Source organism: Protopterus annectens, chromosome 15.part0 (genome assembly GCF_019279795.1).
Source record: "Protopterus annectens isolate FY-2018-M chromosome 15.part0, PAN1.0, whole genome shotgun sequence".
Classification (NCBI taxonomy): Eukaryota; Metazoa; Chordata; order Ceratodontiformes; family Protopteridae; genus Protopterus; species Protopterus annectens.
The window spans coordinates 735,950,739-735,978,541 of NC_056749.1; the positions used below are offsets into that span (position 1 = coordinate 735,950,739).

General features: G+C 37.9%; 1 protein-coding gene across 2 annotated transcripts in view; it reads right to left on the reverse strand.

The window, feature by feature from the left end:
* The window catches only part of AFF2 (AF4/FMR2 family member 2), a 3,001,139-nt gene that overhangs the window by 1,722,451 nt on the left and 1,250,885 nt on the right, over positions 1-27,803 (reverse strand). The window lies entirely within an intron of this gene.

Here is a 27,803-nt window from a genome sequence, read left to right on the forward strand (position 1 = left end):
CATAAAGTAATGTACAGACACACACATGCAGAAAGGTACACCCACTCAAAATAATAACACAAATAACTGAATAACACTATGACATATGTGGTCAGGTTGTGCATCCTTCTGGTCGCTTGTGATGCACATATAGACAATCATCACATCAATGAGTATGTTAAAATGCATACAAAAGCTTAGAGCCAAAACCTGGGATACTAAAGGTAATATAAATGCAAATATCTCTATAAAACCACACACATTCACTCTGGGCAGCAGCAAAGTACAATTTTCATTGCAAAATTCACTGTATGTCAAGGATACAGATGTTTTCTATTATGCAAGTACTAAAAAAATGAGTCAGTCTTTTGTGTTTCCGCATAACCATTATGCTATTGCATTTAAATCCATAATGGAAGTTCTTGTTATTATTGGAGAACTCTAACTGCAAAATCACCTTTCCTGCTGAAAGATCTGCTTCTATTTTCTCTTCTGAAATGTAAGTTTTAGAAGCGTATAAAATTGATCTCTACTCACAGAAAATAATCACTTGACCCAGCTTGCCTGCTTGAGACTCTCAGGCTTATCAGACTACATAATAGCAATCTCAACCTTATATTTATTTTGCTGCAAGTGATTTGGAAGAAATATTAAAAAGAAAACATATTGCATATTGTGGTTTACCGCAGATGGTGTGATTTCTGATGTGAGACTTGCATCATTGCAGAATGTAGTAATAGAAATGCTATCTGTCAGAATTTTTACTCCTTAAGTTCTTTACGGACTTATACATTAAAGAAAATAAGAACATCTAACTTTGTACAGGTAAATTAACTTCTAATAAAAAATATGATGAAACCCTGGAAACAGCATTTTTAACTGAAACCGTCATCTAACGTTTAACTCAGTTCATTGACATAAATCTAAGAATATATAATTATTGTATAGAAACATTAAAATTTCTCATACAGTCTAATTGCATTGGAAAAAAATGTCACACCTGTTATTGCTAATATGATACTACAGGAATATTAGACAAATTTATCTCATAAAGTCATAAAATGAAAAATACCTGATAAGGTGCAATACTATGCTAAAAATATTTGTTTCTCTCAAAATATCCTGATGTTGAGCTTTCTTAAGTCAGAAATATTCTTAAATGACTTATGAAATGAAGCAAAGAGGTCCACAGGAATTTTTTTTCCATTTGAAATAATGCTGTGTCCTATTTAAGAATGAAAGAGCAAGGTCTCACTTTTACAAGCAATTAAATGTGAACAGCTATTACTTTTTAACATTTAGTGACAGATTCCCTTGTAACAGGGTGTAGCTGTGATGAGAATGTTTACCAAAATGCCCCATCATTTCTTATTTTGTATGTTGCCAGGCTGAGCACCTAAATGAATGCAATCTACTTCGCAGCAGCTCTGGTTATTTGGGAAAAAAATATATATTTTGTATGTATGTATATATATATATATATATATATATATATATATATATATATATATATACATACAGATATAGATATATGGGTTCCTTTTTTAATTTCGAAATACTGAAATCCCATATTTCAGTATTTCGAAATTAAAATACTGAAGTCTTGAAATACCGGCAAACCAGAAGCGTGAAATTCTAAATCCCTAAGTGCGGAGACTTTGCATTAGTGCTTCTGGTGTTGTGGTGTGTGAATGGCAAGATGTGAGTTTGGGTATGTATGTATGTGTATGTCTGTTGGTTAGGGGCTTTAGTGTCTGTCAGTGTGTGTTTTGACTGTGTTGTGTGTGTGTGAGGGTGTGTATAATGTGTGGGAGTGAGTTGCTTGTGTGTGTCTGTCCGATCTCTGAGTTAGTATATATAAGTAGGGGGGTGGGGGGGGATTGCCCCCCACATGTGGGGTGCAGGGGGGCTTATCTGTAGTGTAGGATATTATATTTGAGTTGAGGGGGGAAGTGGTGTATATGTGTTTGTGTGTGCTGTATCTGTAATGTAGCGTTGGGATTTTGAATTTCGCGGTTTTAAGGTTTCGGTGTTTTGTGTCTTCGGGTATATAATTTTGAAATACTGAAATTCGGGATTTCAGTATTTCAAAATTACATAGTGAATCCATATATATATATATATATATATATATATATATATATATATATATATATATATATAGATATATATATGTATACACACACACACACATGTGTAGAGAGAGAGAGATATGCATATATATGAGCATATGTCAATGTAGGTGCATGTATACCATTAAAAAGAGTAATGAGAAATGTACCCCTGTAATGTCTTTTCTTGATTTCCCACAGTTGGCCATCAGCTGCCCATATAGACGTATATACAGTTTGTCTTGTTTGACACAAACAAGTTATCCTAAGAAGTGTACAGCTGTCCAACTTGTACACTGAAAATATACAATGCATTGAATATCTGTTTGTCCATCTGTCTACCTATCTAAAGCTTTTCTTAAAGTGAACTCATGTTGAGTCAGTAAGTCCTTTTCTAAGTAATGTAATCACTGTTGCTTAAAAAGCTGTAATTTGTCCTTTTAGTTGATTGCTGTGTTAGAATATATTTATTCTCTAGAGTATATTGGGATGATGTACATATTCAAAAAATCAATAACACAAATAATAATGTATAAGACTTCTTTAAAAATGTTCTGGATATAATTAGAAACTATGAAACATAACACCTATTAGAAAAAGGATTTTTTTTGTAAAGCAAATTATAATAGGAAATAGAAACACCGATGATGTAAGAAACACACTTTCTGCTCTGCAAAACAAAGTTGCACAGAATATAATGTAAGCAGCTAAATGATACAGTTATATAGCTATGTTTTTGCAGGGTGGATCGAACACCCCACATCACATATATACAAACTGCCCGTAATCTAAAATACTTTTTTTAACATTATACTACCTCCCTCAGAGACAGAATGAATAAAATCAAGTATTCCTTTTACTTCAAGTCAGCTCACAGCTAACATGATTAGATATTAGAGATAAAGGAACATTGCCCCATATCAAAGGGTACTGGAAGGGAGATCCTCTCTGCAAAGGCATCGGTTTTATATCTTTCTTTACAAATGTGCTGTTTTACTTGATTTATTGTCAGTCTTGAAACCCACAATATTAGAAGACATAATCCTGAGACCATAATACTGAAAGACCAAAATGCTGAAGACCACATTGTCGAAAAATCTCAAATACCGAATTCCCTTATCAGTATGAACCTAGGTACAAATGGTAACACGAGTCCTGCAGGGGTGTGGACTCAGGAATAAGTACTAGCATGTGTCCTGCAGGATTGTGGATCCAAGAACAAATACTAACAAGGTCTTGCAAGCGCCTAGTCTGAGAGTTCAATATTGTGGTCTCAGGAATATGGGTTTCAAGACTGTGATAGTAAACAGTAACCATTTGAAATGTTGGGACCCACTAGAGCGAGTCCTGAAACATGGAGACTGACTGGCCAAACAACTGGATTTACATACACTAAGTCTGAGATGCCATTTCTCAGAATATTCCCTTCTGTCTGAGGCATGGGAATCTCTGAGTTGGTGTATATATGTTTGGGCACTGGAGGTGCAGGTGCAAAGAGAAGTTTAAAGGAAAGGAGCAATTTTCAAAATTTGCTCTTCAACTGGTTTTTGGTCTTTTTTTTGGCTTTGCAGCACTCAGCATTTTGAGTAAACATGTACATATATAGATAGATATAAAAACAGATATACATAGATTGATATATAAAGACATAGATATAAACAAATATAGATATAAATATAGACATAGATATATTACATACAAAATACATACATCTCTCATGTATCTCACATGCACACGCGCGCACACACACACTAATATACACACATGCACAGATATGTAGTTTCAGTTTAGTATATTGACAAAACAGGTAGTTTGTTTATTTTACATTTGTTAACCGGGATGGTCAGACTGGACGAGGTCCATTTACAGCAGAGGCCCGGGGAGAAAAGCTCCACTTAATTAATACAAAAATAATGTAAAAAACATTGTTATACTAGCAGTATTTGTGAAAAAGAACAGTAAAAAAGTTCTCATCAACAATAAATACGTATATACATTTTGTTAGTTGTGAGACTAAGGACAGAGATCACAACAAAATAATGTATGTCAAGGGATACCATTTATCACTACCATGCTTACTGAGGGCCTGAAGTAGGAGAGAAAGAGACGGATAGAGGTAGCATACTTTAGGATTATGTAACACATGGACAGAGCCATGAGCTTATGAGATGAGCCTTAAGGGAGTTTTTGAATTGTGTGGTATTTGATGCAGAAGTCACAGAAATGGGGAGATTATTCCACCTTCTAGCTATAACTGTGTGAAAATAGAGCTTTACCTGCTTTGTTGTTGGTTGAGGAGATAGAGAGGAGTGATTTGTTGGCAGAACGGAGTGGACGATTTGGTGTATAGATTGTCAGTAATTGTCTTAGAGCTGGAGTTTTGTCAGGATGTTTTAGGTTGTTATATACTATGACTAGTTGGTGATAGGTTAATAACTGTGAGAGTTCAAACCACTGAAGTTGCCTAAGAGGTATACAATGATGGGTTATAAAGGGGGAATTTTTAGAAAACTTGGCGATTTTGTTATAACAAGACTCAAGTTTGTCAAGGTCAGATTTTCTAACATAAGTCAGAACTTGTGCTGCCTATATTAATGTGGAAAGAAGGTGGGTTTGGGCTAGGGTGACTTGAGCCTGATCTGACAGAAAGTCTTTATGTCTGTATAGGGAACCCAGTTTGTGTGTACCTTTTTAATAGTTTGAGAGATATGGGATGTTGAAGTGGAGGTTATCTATTTCAATGCCAAGGAGTGTGGTGTGGAGAGAGGGTGAAATGACAGTCCCATTATTGGAGGAGATAGAGAAGGAAAGTGGAGAGGTTTTTGATTTATTTGGGGTAAATAGAAGTAATTTAGTTTTGTTGGGATTTAAGATAAGCTGGATATTAGTGATCCACCTTTCCACTGAGGCAAAGGATTCTTGGGCGAGGTCCTGCAGAGTAGTAAGAGATGGGACTGAGCAGATTAGGGCCGCATCGTTAGCATAGTGTATGAGTGAGGCCTGCAGGGTAGAGGTAAGCAGATTATTGGTGAAGATAGAAAAGAGAAGTGGACCCAATATACAACCTTGATGTACACCAATAGAGGTTGGGAGTAAAGGTGATAAAACTCCCTGCTACTGGACAGCTTGTTGTCTGTCTGATAGATAGTTTTTAAATCATGCAATAATGTCAGGGGCAAAGGATAAAGAAAGTTAGAGTATCTATTAGTATGGAGTGAGACACCATGTCAAATGCTTTAGAGAGGTCCAGGAATATAGCAGATACAAAACTGTTGTTATTTCTGTTGGTTAACCATGTTTGTGAAAGAGAGAAGGGCATGGATTTTGTCTGTTTGCGTGATCGACTGCTGCTATTGTTGACATTTGCTGGAATGGCTTTTTGTAATTGTGCTGTTTAGTCTTTCATGGTGGTTTAGTGATTATGGAGTTAGTACATATAAGTACGGGGTGGGTGGGTGTAAAGCCTCCTCATGTAAAAGATTGAACTGTTCAGTTTGCTGCTATGTAGTATTGCTGTATGTATCCTGAAAACGTCATATAAAACCATCTCAACTTCATTATCTACTAGAACAACATATTTTCTCTCACCAGCATGACTTTATAACAAAAGGAAGCTTTCAAACAGCCTTACACACAGTAACTCATGAACACATCTGAGCTATGAAATGTCATATCTGTAAAAGTATGTATACATCCTTATATTGTAGAACATTTTGTAAACACACTGTGAATGATAAATGGTTACTGATAAACAGCAATGTTGTCAATAAAAAATCTTTTTACTGATAAGATACTGATAAGAATTTTCCCATCAGTACTGCACTACATTAAAATGTACAGAAACTCAGGGATATATTTTTCTTTAAAATTTTACAAATAAAATTGTTGTAGAGTAGAAACTGTACATTCTAGTCATGGACTGCTTGAGCAGTTCTGTCCAGAAAGACAGACAGACAAGCACAAACCAGATGAAAGATACGGAAACAAACTGATTTAAAAAAAAACAAACCTTAATGTTCTAATTATAGAAGGAAATTTAACAGTGAATGAGTATAATTGTTTGAATATGCTTTCACCTAAGATACCTACAATGTGTGGACTTCCTAAGTTACACAAAAACATTTCCAACCCCCCCTTTCCGGGCAATAGTGGATGGTAGAAATAGTTTACAATTAGGATGTGCTAAATTTCTAGATACTGAGTTGAAGAAATGTCTACAAGAAGAGGTACAAATTTGCAAGAACTCATGGGAGTTGTTGTGCACCATTAATGATTTGGAATTGCAAAGGGACGACATATTGGTGGCTATCAATGTAAAGGAACTTTACACGGTGATACCCCAAGATAAAGTGTCTACAGTGTGTAATATATTTTTTATTAGCTAAAGGGGTACCTCAAGTGAAATTGTACTTGTATGAGACATTATTTGATGTGGTGCTTTCTAATAATTTCATCTATTTTGAGTCTAAATATTTTGTACAAACCAGTGGAGTAGCAATGGGCTCACCATGTGGTGGAATTTTCGCCAACATGGTTATGGCCCAATGGGAACGTAAATTTGTCTTGAACAGTATGTATAAATCTAAATTGAGACTTTACACAAGGTACCTGGATGACAACTGCATTGTTTGGAAAGGGGATTCAGAGGAACTGTTACAGTTTATGGAATATATGAATAATATGACACAATTTTTTAAGTTTACTGTTGAGTTTAGTAATGTCCAATTAGCTTATCTGGATGTGTTGCTGAAAAAGGATGCAGTTAATAATAGATACATTTCAACTATTTATCGTAAGCCAGCATATTCCAATTCCTTTCTGCACTTTACCAGCTCGCATCCCTATAACCAAAAATGATCGGTAGTGAAGGGGCAGCTGCTAAGGGCAGCAAGGATGGTTTCACAGGATGACGAATTTAGAAAGGAATGTGAATTTCTGAGTTCTATGTTTGAAAGTAGGGGTTACCCACTCAAACTGATTAATGAATTGGCAGACGAAGTGGGTAATAAAAGAGACCAGGGTCATTTTACTCCTACTTTAGCAGTTGAAGCAAATAGGTTAAATACTAACCTGGCCATTAATTCTTCTGATTCACATAGGGTGGACAACATTGTAACACAATTTACATTAGCCTTTGTAACAACTTATAATACTGATTATATCAGGGGGGTCTTTCATAAAAATTGGAATATTTTAATGAATGAGAAGCAGACAAGGGATAATCTATCTATTAAACCTAAAATGTCTGTCATAATAGCTTGAGCTTTAAAGGAATTTTTGAAAGTAAGAATTATGACCTTAAGGCGAGTAGTACTAGTAAAACAATGTCCAAATGTGGTCATTGTACTTATTGTCCTAAAATACAGACCAGTAATTCATTTATGGTTAGAGGAATGAAGTTTAATTTGAATAGTAGGTATAATTGTGACTCAAAAAATAATCTACTTGGCAATGTGTAAAATTTGCAAATGTTTCTATGCAGGCAAAATGGAGAGGAGATTCCATGATAGAATATATGAGCATGAATATAGTATTAAAAAGGCTAAGGAATCTAATGCTCTGGCAAGACATATTCTTGATTATTCTGATCATTCCTTTAGCTATATGACCATTGATGGCATCACGGTTAACCCTAGAGGTGGGCCAATGGGTCTCTATTTGGAGAAAAAAGAACTTGTCTGACAGCTCAGGTGGGACGCATGTTCATGGCCGGGCTTAAATGATATTAGTTCAATATATTGCTTTTTGAAACTAAAGGCCTTGGAACGATGATTATTTTGGTTTAATATTTTTTTGACACTGTAATTTTTGTTGAATGATTCAGCATTTTGGTTTTCATATAGTAACTTTTGATTTCTTGTGTCAATTCTATATATGTATTTTTCTTTTTTCAATGTTGAATATTTGGTTTATTGGTTAGTGGCTGATGATTTGATGGGGTTTGGACACACACACATTATATATATATATATATATATATATATATATATATATATATATATATATATATACATACATACATATACCTATATTCATATTTATATAATATTTTTTAACATCATTTATAATAAGAGTTTTATAATTTTCATTATTTATTCACTCATCTGCAATTTTTTGTAGTATTAGTTTTGATAAGGATCATTTACATTTAAGTGAAATGTTTTTATTTCTGAATGGAATTTTGGAAGGAAATGATTGAATTAAGAGGGTGCATTTAAGTTAAATTGTATTGAGGCTTTTTTATCTGAAGAATTCCATTTTAATTTGTCATGGATGAAAGCACTTACCTGTGGAAAATTTGTGGAAAACCTCTGGAAAATAAATGTGGTTGTGTGTCTTATTGCTCTGTGTGGTTGTTTATTGGGGTAGTTACAGAAATAAGAAAAATGTGCTTATTTGAATAATTAGCAATATAAATAATACAGCAATAACCAACAATGTCTGTGTGGTATACTGAAGATTTAACCAAGGCTGGTGTGGTTTAATCATGAGGGCGAGTGATTAAATAAAGCCAGCTGTGGGTAAATCTTCAATATACCACACCATGAAATTGGTTATTGCTATTATACAATGACAGTATTTAAGAAAAACTTACTTACTTTTCTTAAGTAATGTCTTTGTGTAACAGCATAGTGGTGTTCTTCCCCTTCTGCATATCCTGGTGCTTTTTTGATGTACTGCGCATGCGTGTGGAACTTATTCAAAGTACTTGACTCTGTTAGTGATACGTTGCTTCTTATTTCAGTCACATTCTCAAGGTTCTGCTCCTCCACTGTTGTGTGGTTCACCAAATGCCTGTCACCAGAATCTTCATGGTAAAATGCAAGACTTCCTTGTCTTCACCAGAAATAATCATTGCTGGTGCTCCCCAAGGATCCAGCCTCGCATCTAGTCTTTTCAGCCTACTTCTAAACTTTTCATCTTCTGATCTTAGTATGTCAAATGTCATCCTTTATGCTGATGATGCATTTTTTTTTAAATATTCTCCAAACATCAATATAATACTTCAAAAATCTGATTCACATTTCAGAACTTGTACCCAAGTTTACTCACCACCAATAAAAACGAATACACCTAAGATAGTATTCTTCACCACACCCCAAATGCTTTATGAATTGCCTTTTCTCCATCTTTCCTTCCCATTTAACTATGAAACCCACCCAGGTTTACTCTCTTTTAAAAACCTCGGAGTGACTCTTGATATGTAGTCACACATAACTCTGCACATTAACAATTTAAAGGCTAAAATTAACTTCTCCCTCTTTGCATGCAACAAAAATCTCACAATTCTTTACTCTTGAATGATGAGAGGCTATTGTCATAAATATCCTCTGCCTCGGATAGAATATTCTCTTCCTCTTCTTGCCTAATTTTCTTCATAAAAAAGAAAAAAAAAACTTCAATGACCTTCAAGCTGAATTCATTCTGCTGTTTTCTAGAAATGAACAACACTGCATCCCTTTGCGGTGACTCAACTGTGCCTGTTAATCAGCATGCAGACCTGACACTCATTTTCTTTGTCTGTAAAATCATATACAATGACTACAGTACGGCACCCCCCCCCCCCCCCCAAGCCAAGGACTGGCCATCAAAGAAACACACTAGGAATTATTTTCACCAACCATTTTTGTCCCCAAAACTGGTTAGGGCTAAGCATCACCTCTCATCACCTGATCTTGCCTTTTTCCATTCTATCCCCCAAAATGTGTGCATTCTTGTATGCTTGCAATTTCACCTTAATGGCCACACCCTCCAAATCTTCAATTCACTTTCTTATCTCCCTCTTTTATCTCTATCAAACTGCAGCCTCTATTATCTAATTTCTTATCAAAAGTTAATTAACCAAAGCACTATATAAAACTGCACCTAAATTTTGCTATAGCTGCATTCCTAGATCAAATAATCATTACATATATATGTATATAGACTGCTTTTTCCCATTTGTACTCTGATTATGTTTGACATTCAGTTTTTCATTAGAAACCTTGTACCTTATTTTGCTGTGTACCTGAATTATACTTTACAGTTTTGCCTCACATGTGACTCTATAATATGTTGGCATACATACTCCTTGGTTTAATAACTACTTCACTCAGATCTTGTCCTAATTCTGAGGCTACAGTTGAAATGGGTCCACAACACATCAGTCTACTACCCCAGTTTATAGGCATAAGTACATAAATATATAAATGATTGCAAATGTAAGCCATATGTTCACAGTTGCAGTTTATTTATTGTGATAATCAGGGTAGGGATGAAAAATGGCTGCCAATCATTGATTAAAGTTGTGCCGTCTGACCACTCCTCACATACTCATATGTATATGTGCATATATGTCTGTGAATATTAATGATACAAACTTTGAAATATATGTTGCTAGTTTTCCATTTCAATGGACTTCCTTTTTCTTCTTTTCTCAAGATAACATTGAGCCTAATCTATGAAAAAAGCAAGATCATTCAGTCAAAATTTTCTTTTTCTGCTTACTTTTGGTTGTGCATGTCCCATATATCCAATATTTAAGGTATCATTATTTTAATTTAAACAAAAAACATTATATACTATATTCCAGACTGCCTCAATGCAAGTCGTAAGTCAAGTTACAATAAGAAAAAAAAAACATCTCTTGCTGCAGTACTAGAATTCCATACAGAAATACTATGGCTGTAAAAGGTTTTAATACAGTGGACTGAACGATCATAGATCTGCAAGTGAAAAAATCTTGTGTGAGGCAAAAAGTTTAATGTAGTATTAATACTTCTAAAAGAAAGATTATGTATCAAAGATGGGCAAATGCTTTTTTTCAAATATTAGAGAACTGAGTAAGTGTTGCTCATTACTGAACTGTTAAAAAATGTTGTGGTACTATATATTTATGTTTAGTGGATCAGTGGAGCAGTTTTATTCAAAATAGCTTGCAATTTATCAAGATGTGCAGAGGAGATTTATATTCAAAAATGGATACTATAAAGCAATAAAAACTCTTCAGCAAGTGACATCCTTTCTGTTTTAACCAATATGTAAGTATTCCTGAGACAGCTAACTTGCACAGCATATAGTTTACACATATTTTATCCACATGCATGTTTTAGGTAAAGGAATAAACATGGGGTGTAGCAGGAGTTAGTATGCAGCTGAACTGGCTAACAGTGTTAAGAAAATTAACAAATGGTACATTAACTATGTATTAAAAACAACTGCTACTTTTTAGTGTTATGAAATACCAGATAAGACTTTATTTTGTGCTTTTTGTAGTTTAAAGTGTTTGTTTTGTGTAGTTAGAAGTAAGGCTCCTTTCTATAAACCATTTTTGAAACTGTTAAAATATCCATGCAAAAGATTTTTAACATTATCAGATCACAGGTTATAAACACACCCCAATGTATTAATGCCAAGTTTATTTAATATAACAGTATTCCTGAATACAGAAAACCAAAGTAGTTCAAGTACTAAACCTTACAATACTCTATAACAGAAAGTTTTAAATGCAAAAATGATATTCTTAATGTGTTGCCCAAAACAGGTTTTCTATGATGTTGGTCCTGCATGAACAAATTCATAAAGTTCATCTTTATTAAGACTATTAAACAGCACACAGCCAATTGTTTTTATTCATAGGTTCATGGGTGATTACTAGGGTAGCAACCCCAGGGTCCTGTCTAGGCCTAGCTATGTCAAATGTATCTGATGAGCTTTGATATGTTAAGGTTATGTTAAGGGGTATATGTAAATTTGGGTATGGGTGGGCAAGTATTCACAGGCTGCCTCTATCTACTAGACAGAGGCAACTCACCCAAAAAAGTCTCCTGTTAATTTATAAGCACTCATTGCTTTGACAAATTAAGCAAGGTAAAGATAGCTCAAAGCCTTGCACATTCAACATTCCTCTTGGAAGATACAGGCTTCTAGGACTGACTTTCACAATATTGATCAGCCCCATATATTTCAAGGAGCAGTTGGTAAAATAAATGTATGACTGGAAGTTGTTGTCAATACAAGTGACCTTCTAGTCTATGAGAGCGACTGTAAAGAACATGAGTTATGACTTATTTTGTTGCTATACAGAATAAGTAACGAAGTTTGAAACTGAAGAAGAATAAATACCAGATTTGTACATCACCTCAGGACATGTTTTGATGATCTCTGAAAACCTTAAGACAGACTCTGATAAATTCAATGCAATAACAAACATGCAAACACCCCATGATAGGTTATGTATTTTGAGATTCCTTAGTATATAACAATACCTTTTCAAGTGCATTCCAAACTCATAAGATATAGCAGTATCATTTAAGAAGCAATTACAGCATAAGGCTGCTTGGTTCTGGTCAGCTGTACAAGAAAAGAGCTTTAAGGTACTCAAAATATAAGCCACAGAAGCTTCTACTTTAAAATGTTATGATACCTCATAACCAGTAGATATTTCAAGTAGATGTTCATTAACAAGGAATTGAAGCAATACTCCTGCTGCTGGTGGGACAAATGGTTTATAGGTCAAGACCTTTGATTGATACACAAACATGCTGTCATTAAATGGAGGACTTGTTTACTGTAGTTCTTGGTCCAAATATTTCATGACAATATGTATGGCAAACTGGTCAATGTGGAATCGGATTATATTCAAATAAATGCACACAACAATATACCCACGAAAGCAAATATTCCGTTATTAAATAAAACTGAACTCAAACAGAAATAAAAATAAATAACGGAATAAACCACAAGATTAGGAACCATAAAACTACTGCTTTTAATAAAACAAAGGACACTAAATACTCAAACAAAAATTAGTAATTTTTAGTATGTTAGTTATATAATTCTCTAAACATCTTATTTGCATATATAATTGGTTATATGATGTTTTTAATTTTCATTGGCTATCCTGATACTGTGTGCAATTAAAATTCAGGTGATGTTGGATGGGTTTTTATGGTCTGATGAAGCTAAACGTGAAAGTGCTTACCAAGTGTATTTACTCCAGCATGTGTCTTTTGTTTTATTAAAATAGTAGTTTTATGGTTCCTCATCATGTAGTAGTTTATTCTGTTATTAATTTATTTGTTTCGGTTTGAAATCAGATTATATGCCACTGAAGAGTATACATCAATGGTCAGATTATGGATGCATTAAGAGCCCCCTTATAAAGCACTTGCTAGACTTATAGAATGTTACTGTGTTTGCAAAGGTATGATTTTCAAGTTCTGTACAAACTAGGCAGGTTGATACATACAGCTGGATCTCTGGGGCAGAGTGTCACTAAAAGAAAACAAAGAAATTTGCTAGAGGAAGATGTGGCAGTTTAATGGATTATCAAATGATTTCCCACATCTACTGAAAAAAGTAAAAATTGTAAAAGATAAGGAAATTTAGTTGTGAGATGTAGCTATGAATTAGTTGAGAGATAATATTATGTCAATGCATCTATACATTAGGGTATACTTTCATTATAGTTATGAGCTTTCAGGTGTTTTAGGCTTGATGCTTAAATGTGAGGTATCATTCATAATCAGTTGTCTGAAGGCATGTTACATAAAGTCCATAAGTCACATCAGGGAATTACAAAATTTAAAAAGAATGCACAGGGTTCTTTTTTGGCCTAAGATGTTTCAGCAGATTGAGCAGATAGTTTGGAGGTATGAGATCCATAAATTGTTCAGAAATCAGAATGAAAAAGATGATATGTTGCTACACGAAATCATGATTTTTTTTCTTGGATGAAAGTGAAAGTAGATATTTTTCAGCAAAAATATGCAAATCATCTTCTTTGTGTTAAGTATTGTTCAAAATATCAAGGAATATAACTGTATGAAACCATGATTCATTGTGTTACCACTGTACTAGAATCTAATGTTACTAGATATAGTATACCTAATGAACTGAAATCAGACAATAGTCCATAGTCCTTGATGTAAGAACTCAATTATGTGAGGCAATTATAATTTAAATGTACCACCTCAAGTCCCAAAGGAATGAGTAAATGGGATAAATGATTTAAACTATCAAACATTTTGTAACAAAATTTGATCATTATGAAAATCGGGATTGTTATTGTTATTATTATGGAATACAGAAATACAATCTTTGCAGTCTGCAGGATTTTCTCCTATACTTTGTTAATGGGAAGATGTCGTGAGGCTAAGCCATATGTTCCCATGTTCATTGCCAGCACCTGACAATGCAAATGAAATACTGAATGAAAGTCAATGCAGACATAACTTATTTTTTTAGAACTTTACTATGACGCATCCTCAAAAAATCTTTCTAAATTTCAAAAATATTTAGGTTTTGGACTTTTTGGAAATAAAGGAGATTGTATCTGCTGTTTTAATTGGCCAAGAAGAATGGCACAGCTAATACCTTGTTCAAGATCAATATATGCAAAAATATTGAAGCATTGGAAAGCATTTCATTAAACAATCTGGTAAAAAGAAAGATCAGTTTTCCAGATACAAAATGCTACGTCTGCATTCTTCAAAAAAGTTTGTATCTTCAGCCTCTATGCATGTTTTGTACTACGTGAATGGAGAGTAGTTACAGTCATTCCCCTGCATAAGGGAGGTCATTCCAGAATCCCAGGTAATTACAGACCTATATGTCTGACCAGCCTCATATGCAAAGCCCTGGAAGGACTAATTATGGAATTAATCAATAAGGACATGGGGAACCTCCAAACACTGTACCCATCTCTGTTTGGAATTGTGAAGTAGAGATCTTGCCTACTCAACCTGGTGGACCTTTTTGAAAAGGACATCAGAGCAATGGATGAAGGTAAAATAATATGCCAGGCCAAAGCTTTGGACACAAGCCCCCACTCAGGCATAGTAGAAAAAATAACTAAACAGGGAATAAACCCCTATGTCATCCACTGTATTGTCAACTGACTGTAGTGCAAGAGATCAAAACAAGGGAAGCTACCTCTACAAAGAGACCAGTCACCAGTGAAATCCCCCAGAGTTCTATGTTGGGACTTCTCCTGTTTACCATCCACTTCTCTGAAGTTAAAGCCAATACCAAAGGGCTCTAACTGACCAAGTTTGGAGATGACTACAAGCTAGGGGCAGCCACAGAATCCCCAGATGACTTAACTATCCTGCAGGAAGGTTTGTAGTAAATAAAAAAAATGGTGCCAAAATAATGGACTGAAACAATGTCAAAAAATGCATCATTATATCCTTTGGGAAGTTATCTACCCTAGGGAACTACCGCACTGATTATATGCCCCTAAGAGTTGAGCCAGTTGTTTAGAATTTGGGAACTTATGTGGATAATGACCTAAATGTTGACCAACGTGTATCCAGTGTCATAAGAAAGTCTTTCAATATTGTGCAACGTATAATGAAAGGGATTGGGTCTAAATCTGGGGGTGTCATTTTTCCCCTTTACTCAGACCTCATTAAGCCAGTCATTGTGTTTAGTGCCCCTTTGGCGTCCATCAGTCCAGACACATACAACTACTGGAAAGCTCACTAAAAGGACACAAAGCCTATACTATGTCCTATATGGACCGACTGAAAGCCCTTTCACTGTTTCATGTTGTATAGGCTTTGTGTCCTTTGTGCCAGTACTTCATACTGGTTGTGCCACTATTTTGTACAGTATGAAGTATTGGTTACTGGTTGTGCCACTGTACAAAACAGTGGTACAACCAGTACTTCATAGTGGTTGTGCCACTGTTTTGTACACCTTACTTTCAACTTCTTTGGCATTTTTCTGTCATGCACAACCCTTGACACTGTGTCATTTGACTGCAGCCCCTCTGATTCTAGGTTTGACCTCCTCATTCAGACAACCACTGAAGCTGTTAACCAGTTCCACTACTTTCATTTCTATTTCAGATCTCAGCATCTTCTGATTCCCTCATTTCCTGCCATTAAACCTGCCTCACCTGTATCCAGATTCATCCCATTTGCCTTCAGTTCTGCATTCCATTCTCCTACCCTTTGCAGAAGTTCTTGTTCAGAGTCTGCCTAGAATGCCACATTGTCTACATACAGCAAATGTATTGATCTGCCCCTCCAACCTATTTGCAAATGAAGTCCATCACCATTATAGAAAGTAATGGGCTGAACCCTGATGCACACCCATTCCCACTGGGAACCCCTATGTGAGTCCGAACAGTTTGTACTTGAGTCATTGTGTGCTTGTACCCAGCCTACACTAATTCTACCAATATTTCTTAGACTTTGAACCACCACAGAAGTGCCCAAATAGTCTTTCTTTGGACCTTGTCATATGGAGTCTCCAAGTCTAGAATTGCCCATTTGGACTATGTCTTCATTTCTAGCTTCTTCTCAACTATCTAGAGAGACTGCAAACATTAAGTTTGTTGTGATGTATTCAGATTTGAATCCAAACTGATCATCTCCCATATCACGTTCTGCTCTTCATATTGACTTATCAAGCACCCTGTGCAGAACTTTCATGCAGTGGGCTAGGAGTTTGATACGTGTGTTGCCCTCAGTGGACGTTTCATTTCTTCTCGTCCTCTGGCACTAGTATTCTTATTCTCCAGTCATCGGGTCATCGGGGATACAGTATTCTTTCCATACTGCTATGAGTACCCCCAGGTGCCATTTCTTCTCTATCTCACCCAAAGTCACGATCACATCTGTTGTGATCTCATCTGAGTTCATTTTCCTTAGTGCTGTTCTTTCTTCTTTGGTGTGCTCCTCCTCTTCTCTCATGTACGCTGTGTCACAGGCAGAACATCATCTGTGAGGTTTTTCTTCAATCAGAAGCTGATGGAAATACTCCTTCCATCTGCATTTGATGTTCTAGAGACTGGTGAGCAAGTTGTTGGTGGCATCCCTTATGACGGATGTTTGACTATCTTCCATACTTCTCAAGCTCTTAGAATATGAAATCTGGACAAAGCCAAAAATAATGTGGGAACAAAGGCCCAAAAATAGGGACAACTTTTAAATATCGCTGTTATTTAGAAAGTAACTAAAATAAAAGGTTTTGCATGACCGTGTATTTTCTGAAAGATATGAAGTCCAAAAGTTAAACGCCTGTCATTATTTAATGAATTCAATCTTCACTGATTTGCTAGAAAAACACAAATTTTATGAAGAAAAGACAAAAAATATGAGTCAAAAATCTGGACATTCTATAAAAATCTGGAGGTTGAGAGGTATGCTGTCTTCTTTATCTTTCTGTCTTTGTCTTGCAACCTGATGAGAGTTTCTTTGTGTGATCTAAGTCACTTTGCAGTAACTGGTAAAAGTCCCTCTGATGCCTTGTTCTTTGCTATTGCGCCTGCTCTATTAGCCTCTTTGTTAGCCAACCAGTATTCGTTCTTAGCCTGGTTCTATCTCCAACTTTTTCCTGCACTCCTTTGTTTTGATAACTTCCTGGACTTCTACATTTCACCACCAGCTTTCCTTGTGTACCTTATTGCTATACCATACTGTTTTGAGGGGCTGCTATTCTAGAACTCCATCTATTTCCTCTTTTCTCCTGATGTGCTGGATTCCGGAGTAATTCCTGGAGCTCTTGTGCTTTCTCCGTAGTTAACTTCCAGGTTTTCAGTCTTTTCTCTGTTGACCTTAGAACCTTCTCTGACCACTGCTTGTAGCTGATTGTGGCAACCACTAGTTTATGCTGTGGGTTGACCGCTTCACTGTGGATGACTTGGCAGTCTCTGACTCTACCACAATATCCTTTCCTTACTAGGATAATGTCTACCTAAGTTGCACGTAGGCCACTCTTCCGATTTTCCAGACAGAAGTCTAGAATGACGACTTCTTTATTCCTGTTGCCCCACTCATGCAGACCTAGGCAGTCCTCTTATCCTGTTCTGTCTGCCCTGATATGTGCATTCAAGTCACCCATAATCAACACCAATTCATGTTGTCCTGCTTTATCCAGTAAGTACTGCAACTGCTCACTGAATGCACTCTTCCTCACTATCACAACCCTACTGTGAGACAACGGCTGATATTATGAACAGTGCCCTATCCTTGTTGCCATAAATTTTGATGACATCCTTCTCCCTCAGCACAATTCCCACACTATTTCTAGCCTGTCCTCCTCCTCAGTACTAGACTCTGGATCACAAGCAAAGTGGCTTTGCTGTACTGCCCTTATTTCTTATCACCTGGGTACATTGGATGTCCAACCTCCTCCTTTCCATCATGTCATCTACTTCCATGCTCTGTCCTGTCAGTGAACCTACACTGATTGTAGCAATCCTTAGTTCAAGCCTGGCAGGTAGATTGATTTTATGTCCAGACTTTTCACTCAACAGAGCTATTCCATGTAACTCAAGCTTGACAACTGGACATCAGCTGGCCAGTACCTTAATAACCCAGGGCTGCCGGGCTTTATAGTGGGCACATATTGGCTAACAGAGGTACACATACCCCTCCCACCATTAGCATGGGTCCGTGACATAAGCCGTTGTAGGCTGAGTTCTCAACCCGCTTATCACTGCCAAACCCCATACCTATTTTTGGCAACATTAGTCAACATGATAGGTTGACAGAGCCATTTTTACACTGCCAAATGGCTAGCCCTGACACAGCATACAGTCTGTGATCCATGCTCTCTTATCTAGAGGATACTGCATGGTTGGTCTATACAACTCTTCCTCTGATAGGCACCATCTAGAGCTTGTGCTGCTGTTCACAAGTCCATTCTTGGTTGAGTTTGAAGTGGAAACACTAAGCATGTTTTTGAGAGGTGGAAGGATCCCCACAGAGACACAGGGAGAACATGCAAACTCCATACAGGCATTGGTCAGAGGCTAGGACTGGTTAATCAACCCTTTTCAGCCATATCATGGGCCGCAAGGGCAAGTGTAAGTACAATATGTATGGACAATTTAATGTAGCTAATTAGCAAACATCATGTTGCATCCAGAGGAGTGGCATATAGAAATGGGGAGAACATGCACATTTTACACAAACATTAACAAGTCGATACTGAACTTCAGACTGGGAAGATATCAAGTAATCTTCCCTGAAGTTTATGAATTTGCTTACTAGTAAATGAACTGGTTATCATGTGCCGATTTTAGTCATGCCCTTGGACAAGTGTCAGGATAAATGCAATAGGTGCCCATTTCATAACAGTTAGTCAACCAACATTTTTGGAGGTAACAGAAAAGCAGAGTACCCAGAAACCACCCAAGCAGACATCTCCAGTCTCCAGACAGACAGTTACCAGTGATCAGTACTGAACACTGGATTTTGAGGCAGAGTTCTTAATAACTGTACTACCCAGATGGGATTGGCATACCCTGACACCTTATCTCTCCATGAACCGGTAACTTTCTTTCTTTATAAAATGAATTATTTTAGCCTTTGTGTCTTGCTGATGACAAATGTTTTGTATTACTATATAGAATAGCACTTTATATCTTAAGAAATGGCCTCCTTTAGGACGAGTGCCTTTTATTATGCTAATTATAAATGGTGACATAACAGATAACGTAAATATACTGTAGGTGATATTTCTATTAAACTGATTAATTGCTCAGGTGCTGTATTTGTTTTTGTTTGGAGTGTGTTAACTGTCAGTCATGGAAATGTCTTCATAAACTGACACTGACAAACTTATCATGTTTGAATATTCAGTCTTATAATTTTAATATGGCAGATTTAGCACACCTAAACATAACTATGACTATCAAACTACAATCAGTGAGCTGTCCAAGCACATTTATCAGATATAAAAATAAACCTGTAACTGTCTTTTACTTCATGAAACAAACTTCATCAGCTTTGATTATTCTTCGGGAGTACTTACAGTGAAAGGGCTTAAGACATACACTACAGATATCTATGTCAACTCCAGTTGTGTTATGTAGTCCAGTTTTTTTATAAAATGTACTGCCTATTGTAACATCCCTGAACAATTTAGTGATTAATTTATTCAGAAATATTTCTTTCTGAAGTATACTATCAGTGATAGAAATCTGAAAAACAAAATGATGGCAAAAGTATTTTGACATGAATATTTTCTGCAACAATTTTAATGCTGATTCTGATAGATTTGGACTGTTTAACTCTAAGCAACTTTTCAGTTTTTCATATTAACAATGTAGATTTTAACGTAGCTTGCTGTTTTATTTTAAGAATTTGTTCAATGTGCACTCTAACAGCAATGCTTTAAATCAATAACTGGCATTATTTAAGTCTATTAAATATTGCTTTTATCATTTAGAGTATGCTAGGTTTTGTGGATGACAAAAGTGCTTTTGAATATTGTTGCGCAAAGCTGTTCACTCTCAGTTTAGTGTTAGCATGCATTATATTCATTATATTTGTAATTCACAACAAAGCTTTTATTGGATTTAAATCTCATTGGGTTCGTTATTCTGGGTTATTTAGGCAATCTAGACTTTCCTCTGTTTTTGCATACAACTTTGGTAAGGAAACCTACTGCATTTTATTATGCATTTATGAGAGGGCTTGCAATTGCCTTCAACAGGAAGGATAATGGGGGATTAGATATAGCTCTTTCTTGTACATGCATACAGTATATTTTATCATGGTTAGTTTATTGTAGCTTTAAATGAACAGCTAGTGCTTTGGAACTTACGTTGTGAACTTGGGTTGCCTAAACTGGAGAAGACATTATGAAAGTGCTGGGAAAGGCAGTGGAATGCCAGCCTCCTGGACAAAAAGATAGGCAAGACATCATACCATAGATGCATACATGGCAAAGACCTAAGACAACTTGCTGAATATTGGCTCAGGCACTGGAAGAGATTGGCAACAGGGGATAACAATGACAGGCCAGTGCTAGTTTGTTCATTATAGGGGAGGAAGTGGTGGTTTTCTTCAGTCAGATCCTACTAGGCAAGCGGAGGCACTGAAATGGTCAGGACTGAAGATGTGAGCTAGGCAGTCCAGAGGTGGTCATGTGAGCCCTCTTACCATGCTGATGGAACCATGCATGCACAAGAGAAAGAGGAAGAATTCCACAGGTTAACATATGTACTCCCAGCTGCCACGTGTGGCAGGACTATGGCCCATACCTCTCAACCTCTTAGTGTAAGAAATCTGGACAAAGCCCGACAGAATGGGGGGGGGGGGGGCAAAGGCCCAAAAATAGGGACATATTTTAAATATTGCTCTTATAAGCATAGAAAGTTGCTAGAGTAACAGGGTTTGTTTTAACATATATTTTCTGAAGGATTTGAAATCTGAAACTCAAATGTATGTGATTATTAAGTGACTTCTATCCTCAGATAATCCCAGTGATTTGCCAGAAAACCACAAATTTTATGGGAAACAGACCAAATATGTGAGATAAAACTCTGGACATTCTGTGAAAATCTGGACAGTTGAGAGGTATGCAGAATGGCCTTACTAGAAATGCTGTCATCATCACAATACTGATGAAAGTAAAACCATGTTCATTGATTGTCCATCTAGTTTCCATTTTGTTTGCTCTTGCCCTTGTATTGGTTGCACCTGTGATGCCACACCACTGGCCCAGTAATCAAGGAGCTTCAATCCTCACCAGTAGCACCAGTGGAGGACGTACATTGGTTGGATGACAAGTACACACACAGTATTTGCAGATGCAGCTCTCTGCATCAAGTGCAGTTTCCCTTAAGAGCACACAGAGATTACAGTCAGACTGGGGCTGGTTTCCTCCCTTTCTCTCCAGATCCCCAATAAGACTTCCCACTGGCACAGCTATAGAGTTGAAATCTCAGCTGACTGGCCAAGCCAAGACCTCCAGTACCCTCTTTGTCCAACCAGTGCTTTGTGTTCCTGCCCAAGTAGCTGACACACACACACACTTTGAGGTTTGATTTATACACACACGCACTGGGAAAGGCTGGCACAGGTTTACTAGCTATGCCTCCTTCTGCCCAGACTATAAGATAGTTATCACTGCCACCAGCCATGCCCTTATTAGCTACTTTAAGGCCCTTAACAAAGGTGTCCAATCTTACTGTGCAATGTTACTGTTAATACAAATGGTAGCTTGATAAAGAGAATGGATATTAGGAATGGCCCGCAGTGTCACCAAGTCAGTACATAATCACAGTTACATCAGAGTTCAAAATCACAGGAACTATTTAAAACAACATTGCATGACAGTCTCAAATAAATAAAGAAAACATCTAAGCTATACTTCACTATATTCCTGACTGTATCTAAGAGAAATTACTGTACCCTAGGTTAACTTACTTACAGAACAACAAGGCAGATGTGATGAGTGGATGTTCTTGTCAGGTCAAAGACAAAATACAAAATGCTAGCTCTCTCTGAGATACTTCCAGGTGAAAACAACCACTGATGCAGCTGGTAGCATTTAGCATCTACCTCTGCAAATACATAAACAAGGACTTCTCCTAGATCTTAGGCAGATCATGAAAGCCATAAAACAGTAAACACTTCCAAGACAATACAAAAAATCTTCTAATTCTTGACATTGTGTCTGTTACTGCACTGAAACTGAAATATAACTTCTCTTTTTATGGCCCAGCCATAAAGTAATTCAATCTCAACTATTCTTCTGAAGTTAACTTCTTGGTTGCAGTTTCCATTGTTAAAATGTATACATTTATTCAATTACAATAGTGTATATACATTTCTGCTCTATACTTTACAAAATATCTCTTCAGCACATATCTGTACAATATGACATACAGTTCTAATACATCTGTGACACAAGCATCATACATGAAGCATGTTGACATTTACAAATGACACATAACCATTTCCAGAATTCCAGATAGCTGGGCTGGCAGTATCTCCTTTTGTGACCCCCCCCCCCAAAGACTCAAGATAGTTTTTTAAGTGACTATTGAGAAACGTTGCTTGAGAGGGTTAAGCCTTATCTGGGAATACCTTACCCCATTCCCTGTCCTGAGATTCCAGCTACCTTGGGATTGCTGACCCCAGTACAGTGCTGCACTGTCATAGTTTCATAGTATAGTACTAGGCTATCTGCCCTGGGGCATTTGTAAGCCTAGCCATAGTGATGTGGCTTTTGCCACCCCATGAAATGGTAAAAAAATGTACAGAATAAAATTAGAATACTGTGCCTCTGTCTAGTAGTGACACAATGAAGGTCCCCTTATATAATAGAATTAGTTTACTGTGCCCCTGTCTAGCAGTGACACAGATGTGACCCCTGGGGTAAACTTACGATCTCCCATCCACTCATCAAGATTTCTCTTGAAGAGAGTCAGTGAGGGGCTCTGCCTAATACGAACTGGGATCTTGTTCCAAAGCATGGGAAGCCTCTGGGTTATGAATCTATCCCTCCAGCATGTCCTATTCATACTTGTGCCGAGGTTTAAGTCTTTAGCTCTCGTGGTCCTGATGGATTTGGATTTTCTGAGGTGGAGCATGTCCATCAGATCCTGATTGGACATGGCCTTGTACGTCAGGCAGAGATCACCTCTGAGCAGGCGGTATGCTACTGAATAGAGCTGAAGTTTCTTTAGTCTGGCAGAATAAGACATATGTTGGAGACCCTTGATCCTCTTGGTGAGGTACTTTTGTGATCTCTCCAGCTGTTGCAAATGCCGGGTGAGGTACATACCAAATGGGGCATTGTACTCAATCATGGGTCTGATGAGGGAGGAGTAAAGGGGTACAATGACATCCCTGGATCTGGATGTGAATCCCTTCATGATGAGGTGTGCAAGGTAGAATGTTTTTCTAACCACTTTGGCAGCGTGGGTGTCAAATGAGAGGTCGCTGTCGACTTGGGTCCCTAGGTCTCTGATTACTTTTTCCGTACTCAGTGGGTTGCTGTCTATGTGATAATTTGTGGGTACTTTGTTTTTCCTGAAGGGGATGACTATACATTTTTTGGCATTTAGTTTAAGGCCGTGACTCCGGCACCAGTTGTCCGTTTCTGTGAGGCCTTTTTGTAGGATGTATGTGTCCGCTGGTGTATCGACTATGGCGCCTAGTTTGCAGTCATCTGCGAACTTTGTCAGCCACAACCCTCCCATGTTTGCTTTAACATCTGAGAAATAAATGCCGAACAAGAGGGGTCCCAGGACAGATCCCTGTGGGACACCACTTGTGACTGGCTTTGAGTCTGACATTGCTCCAGCGATTTTAACTTTATGGGTTCTGTCCTTTAGCCAGTTTGCAACCCATCTAGTGACATAAGGGTTTACGTTTAAGCTGTTGAGCTTATCTATGATGCCTGAGTGGGGTATTGTGTCGAAGGCCTTAGCCAAGTCCAGGTAGGCTGTATGGACTGCTTTGCCCTCATCAATAGCTCTAGTGGCTGTTTCAAAAAAGTCAACCAGGTTCAAAAGGCAGGATCTGCCCTTTACAAAGCCGAACTGGGTGGGGTCAAGTGTCTGTAGGTCCCCTATGTCTCTGTTTATGAGTTCCATAATGATTCTTTCCATAGCTTTGCAGACCAGGCTGGTTAAGCTTATGGGGCGGTAGTTCCCAGGGTCTGTAGAGGTACCCCGTTTGTGGAGTGGGACCACTGTTGCTGTACGCCAGTGTTCAGGTACATATCCTGAAGTAAGGCTAAGGTTAAATAGCATTTTTATGTGTGGGTTTAGCTCCTCTTGGAGTTCACGTAACACGCAACCCGGGATACCGTCAGGTCCCATTGATGCTGTGTTTTTAGCTTTGTTTAGGGCGGTTCTCACTTGGACATCTGAGATGACAGGGAGATTACATTCATCTGGGATAAGTATTTCTTCTTTTGGGGGTGAGGGAGGGGAGAAATTTGCACTGAACCTGTCAGCCAGAATGTTGGCAATATCTGTGGGTTCTGTGTATTTTTGTTGTTGTGAACTAACTCTGAGCATATCTGAGGGTTTCCTACCAGGTTTCTAACATAGCTGAAGAAGGCTTTGTGGTTATCTTTAGTGTCCTTAGCGATTTTTCTCTCAAAGTTGGCCTTGGATGTTTGTATGAGAGACCGTAGTTTTCTGCTAATGTTGATCAGAGATGTCTTCCCTTTATGGGATTTTGCTCTGACGTGCAGTAGCTTCCTTCTTTTGTTATACAATTTGTTAATGGCTGAGGTCCACCAGACAGGACGTTTGCCTTTGGTGGAGAGGGACTTGGATTTATTTGGGATTGCATGATCCATGCATTCTTGGAGATGTCCATAGAAAGCATTTGTGAAGGATTCGGCATTGTGGGATGTGGTATCCACTGGCACAGTGGGCTTAAAGGATACCATCTCAGTCTTAAGAAGAGTGAAGTCTGCTTTTGAGAAGTTTTTCACGGTGGTCTTTTGTGCTGGGGGTGGAGGTGGGATATGTATATCCAGGGTGATTAGTTTGTGGTCAGATCTCACTAGTGAGGGGTATACTTCCGGTGTGGAGCATTTTGTCCCCATGTTTGTGATGATCAGGTCTAGTATATTATCTCCCCTAGTGGGAGAGGTGACTAGTTGTTCCAGTGCATTTGAATTTATGAATTCCAGGAACCTTTGGGCTAGGGTATTAGGACTAGAATAATGTACCCAATCTATGTTTGGGTAGTTGAAGTCTCCCAGTATGATGGTATTTTGTGATACATTCATATCCTCCAATGTCTTCAGGAAGTCTGGGTGGGGTTCCTGAGATTGGGAGGGTGGTCTGTAACATGCTACCAGTTGTATAGCAGTTTTGCCTATGGTTAGTTGCACCTGTATGGTCTCTGATGCTTCATGTGTTGCTACTAACCTGGAGGTGTGGGTGTCCTTGATGAATATGGACACTCCCCCTCCCTTTGTGGTTCGGCCCGGGTTTTGGGGCTGAAAAGCATGATACAAGGTTTAGCCTGGTAGCGCTGGGGTGCTCTCAGGAGCCTTGAACCAGGTTTCAGTTACTGCACAGACGTCGACGTTCTCCATGCTGCGGAGTGCATCGAGTGCCTGCATCTTGAGATTTAGACTTCTGGCGTTGAGCAGCATTATCCTTAGTTGTTTTCCATTTTTGTTTTCTAAGGAGGTGGGTTTGTCTTTTGAGCCTTGCCTAAAAAAGGCACTATGGGGGTGGCAAGAGCCTTAGCCAATATCCGGAAGCCCAGTGGCGACAGGTGTAAGCCATCCCTTGTGAAGCAGCGTGCCTTGTCCAACATGTCATCCCAGGCAGACAGACATTGGATCCCCTTAGAATGACACCAGTACTTGAGCCAATTATTAAAGCTGATCATCTTGTCTTTGTATTGTGGTATCATTCTTGGTGAGGGCAAGATGCTGCTCAGGGTCAGGGTCATACCAGCCTGGGCTACATAATCGGAGAGCTCCTCTATGTCTCTTTTCATGTAGTCCAGGGAGGTACGTCTCAGGTCGTTCACGCCAGCATGGACAATGATGGAGCCATATTTGTACTTGCTTTGGAGTGACTTGAGTGCGTGTGTTATGTGGCGGATCCTAGCTCCCAATAGACAGCTCACAGTCACCTTCTCCTTGTTCAGCCTGGTTAGCGGGACATCAGTGTGTCTGACTATAGAGTCACCTATTACTAGTGTATCAGGCATGGTGTTTGGCCTTAAGGGCTGTGATTGGATGACACACTGATTTATTGAAGTATGTGTTGCATGTGTTTTGTTTTGAGGTGGTGGATTTTTGGATGTCTGCTTTGGGAGCCTCTGTTGTTTTGGTAAGTTTTTTATTAGAGCCTCCGAGTATGTCTTTGTGTTTTTATGTGTTTGGTTTGCAGTTGTGGTAGGTCTATGTGGGACTGGGATTGTTGTGTGTGTGGTTACCATCTCCTCCTGTCTGGTCATGCCAGCCCTGAGTTGAGAGAGTTCAGCCTCCAGTTTGGCTATATAGTTGCATCTCTCACATGTATTTGTGTTTGTTGGGAGGAGGAGAGGGTTGTCTGTGTACATGAGACAATTGTAGCATTGTCTCAAGACACCCAGATTGACCAGCTTAATGGGGAGGATGCCAGTAATCTACCACTCGACATGCTAGAACAGTATAAGGGAGTGCTGTACCTTTAAGGGAAGTGGATATTTACAGGGGTGGTAGGTAGATGTAGTGCTTTACTTAGTACGAGAGTGCTTACTTAGTAGAGAAGTATTGAGAACAAGTGCTAGGCTTATAATATAGTGAGTAGTCTGATTATACTAAGAGTAGAGCTTCCTTAAGGGAAAATTTGAAGAGCAGACTTGGCGGAGCCAGAAGAAGTTTAAACTTGTTTAACCGCTATGCGCACAACCGCGCAAAGCCGTGCAAACGCGGATTTTAAACAGGGAACTACAAGAGATCTAGAAATGGTCCAAAACAACCAATTACTACAGCTTCTTGTGCTGAGGTCACTTCCTACAGGGACAGGTAGGCTGCTCAAGGCTCCCCACTCCCACTGGTGAGCAAAGAAACTTCCTTCTATCCAAGTAAGGTAATGGACAACACAGGAACTACACCACAGCCCAGAATACAGCAATGTCTGTAAACTGGTCTAAACTAGTTGAGGAGAGGCGGGAAAACAAGGATTATTTATTTTTTTTTTTTTGTTAAAAACAGACAGAAAATGCAGAAACAGTGATAAATCAGTTACACAGGCTAGTACACTTTAGTGGGCAGCCTCAACAGTTAAATTAAACAAACAAACAAACAAACTTTCGATCAAATTCGACTAAAAAGTAACTTTAAGTGCAGATTTTAAAATAATGCAGCAAACAGTTAAAAAAACAGTTCAAGCTAGTTCAGGGTAAGCTACAAAAGCTATTCCAAGTGAAAAAAAGCAAAGATACTTAAAATCCAGAAAGTAGTCGCTTTTCTGAGTTCTCTGTAGCTAAGACCACTCTGCAGGACCACGAG